Raw genomic sequence first — 3,119 nt, forward strand, 5'->3', positions numbered from 1 at the left:
GGGGCAGGGCGGGGGTGCCGAGGACGGGACAAGCAGCACACAGGAGAGGACAGCTGTTGACACAGACGTGACTTTCCCCGGCAGGGACGTTGCCGTGTATACGTGCGATAAAGGGGCTTAAATGCCCCGCCGCGCGCGGTCACCAGGGCGTTAGTAGTGGTGCGCCCTGCCCGGGCCCTGCCTGCCCTTCGTGAGGATGGCCCCCGCGCGACCTGTCCGCCCCGCCCATGGGACCCTATCGGGCCGAACTGATAGGGAAAGGTCAGCCTTTTGGCCTCATACGCCGGCCGCGCACGGCAAGTGCACATGGTGGCGCGGTGTGCCGGTGAAACCAAACGGTTGTCGGCAGCGCGGTGTCCAGCAGCAGCAGCAGAGAGGCCCAAAAAAAGCTGCGCCGAGCAAATGGCGTTTCCACGTCCCGGGGGGAAAAAAGAGGTGGCGTTGCTGCAAAAAAGAGAGGAAAGAAGTATAAGATCGGGGATGTTGCGGTGGTGGCGGTGGTGTGCTTCTGTCCCGCTACAGAGATGTCCGTGAGCATCCTCGCGGACACAAACGTGTCTCCATTGTTGGCTGCACAGATCGCTATCGGCGAGCACAGCACATTGCTCGGCCCGCCTGGCCCCGCCCGGCCGTGCGTCCGACCATCACAAAGAGAAATCCCCCCTCCTCACCCCCCTTTTCTCTCTCTCTGTCTCTCTTTGTCTCTCTCTCTCGCGACCGGAATCACCTGCTCGCCGCGCCCTATCACGCGGGGGTGGTTCGGTCAGCTTCAGCGGGACCGTTTTGGAGACGCCGGACACGAATCTGTGTGCTAGAAAGAAACGAAACAGAACGCCGCACTCGTTTTTGCGGAATGTTGAATCTGGATCGCATCTTGAGGAGGGGGAGGGATCCAGGGGCTAAGGACCATGCAGAAAGTACGCCCGTCATTCTCCGTCATGAACCTGTAAAGTTTTGCAAGCACTCATAGCGCCTTGTAGGTAGGCAACATCTTTGCCAGCAATGCAGGCGAGTACTGCGGGGTGGCCTACCCGTAGTCTCCCAGGCGCCAAGCTCCCGTAATTTGCCGAATGAGTGAGAAAACGAACGTACTTTCTGGACGATTCCCTACGGCTCTAAAGAGAGCAGCAAAATTTGCGCGACGTTTTTTTGTTCGTTTGTTTTTGCGTAGCTCCAACTTAGCCTCAGCGAGGACAGATTCTGCGTCGGTGCGGGGGTGAATAGCTTTTGAGGTTGAAATGTTGCGTGCATTGTGCAAGCGGGCAGTCGCTGTGCTTGCGGCTGTCGTCGCCCCCGTTCCCTTTGGGTCGGCCCTACGTAAACTGGACGGCTGGCTGCCCCGTTAGGGCCGGGCGGGTCCACCGGGCCGGGGGTCACGATAGGGCGTGGCGTGGCGTGACATGTCCGACTGTCGTGCCCGCCGCCGTCCCGCTTCGCCCCGCAGCACCACAGAGGCGTACAGCGTTCACGTGGTTTGTTGCATCCTGGCACGATCGCGCCTGTCCTCTATGAGCCGAGCTGCTGCTGCTGCTGCGCTTATTTTCTGGGCCGCGACCAAACCCGCCCCCTTCCCTCCACCACGTTTCACATAATTTTGCGAACAAAATTCAATATTGCTGAATGAGTACAGATGTTTACTCAAGTGTACAGTATTTCTTAAAATTAAAAATATTCCCCCTGCCCCTCTCCCCCTCAGGCTCCCCATTTGCGGATAAGATTGAACGTCGCAGCCAACCGCACGCTATCCGTCTCCGTTTGTTTACGGCTGGGGATCAGGGAGGCTCCGCTCAATATCCATAAACCATTTGCCGGTAATCGTTTCCAGACGGTGCCGGGCCGGGGACCTCCTGCTACCGCTGACGGCTTGACGAGCCCACAGGCGCCGCCCCCAGCAGGTCAGCGTGCGAGACGGCGGCCCGGGGGATATCGAATCCTATCTATCGGAATAATGGTATTCGCAGTAAAGCGCTGCGGCTGCTGCAGCTGCACCAGCGGGGGGGTTGGAGTGAAGTCTCGGGAGTCGGCGAATAAGTGACAGTAAAAGGGGGTCCAGCTGCAGCAGCAGCCGCAGCAGCGCGCGCGGAGGTCTTGTCGACCGGACCGCGTCTGCGGCCAGGACATGACACCCGTCCGGGCGGCGGCGGGCGCGGCGGCGGCAGGCCAGCGGGCGGCAATGACAACGCCTTCCAGCTTGCATACAGCCAGCAGGCGGCGGCGGCGCGACCAGAGACTTGCTTGAACGGGTTGTTGCACTGCTGTGAACAACGAGCATTAAATCATTCGACATTATCTAAAGTGAGTTTAAGAGATAGAACTAGAACGCCCATGGAACTTTTTTGCAAATTTACGTCGATCGACGACGCAATCACCCCTTCTTGTTTTCGTCGAAAAAGAAGAAAACATGGGTCAGGGGCCGCACAACTTTACGACGGGGTCCTGGTGCCCTCCTCGGTGCATCGGACCAAGCCGTGTGCTAAAACACGCGCGCTGCCGAAACAATGTCGTGCGTCGCATAACAGTCTCGATATACCGGTCTCGCCAAATGTCCTCGACGCGCGCATTTCCGACAAGTTACGCCCCTTCCCTGTGATGGGCCGGGCCCTTTTAAACGACGTGCGCCACTTGCTTCGTTTTTCTTTTTCGACCCGTTAGTCTCATTCAAACGGCTTCACGAGGACCATTGCGACGAGGAGGGTGGCGGCTGCGTGCACGTGTGCTGCAGGCGAGACCTTCGCGGAGCAGGGCACAGGACCGGGCCGCCGAGGCGTGCGTCCCGCCGAAGGCTGCTCAATGAATTCAAACGCCTTGCTCCCTGCGTGTGGTCCCGAGCCACCGTGGCGGCGGGAGGTGGCGGCGCACTACTTGTTTTGCACAGTTGGCACTTTTCGATCTTCGAGAGTGCACTGCAAAGCGAACGTGTGCGTCGGGCGGGGTTGCTTGGGTGCAAGGGGTCTCGCGTGGACAAACTAGAAAGGTAACCGCAACGCAAGCTGCCCGCGGTCCTGTATACTTTAGAGACAGTCCCTAAATCTGACACTACCAGAAAGGCACGGGCGTTTGGTAAAGCCGTTTGCGTGTGTGTTTTTAAGAGTGACACAAGTTCCTCACATTTCAAAGTA

The sequence above is a fragment of the Frankliniella occidentalis genome, unplaced genomic scaffold (assembly GCF_000697945.3).
Source record: "Frankliniella occidentalis isolate FOCC.00 unplaced genomic scaffold, Focc_3.1 Scaffold46, whole genome shotgun sequence".
In the NCBI taxonomy this organism is placed as follows: domain Eukaryota; kingdom Metazoa; phylum Arthropoda; class Insecta; order Thysanoptera; family Thripidae; genus Frankliniella; species Frankliniella occidentalis.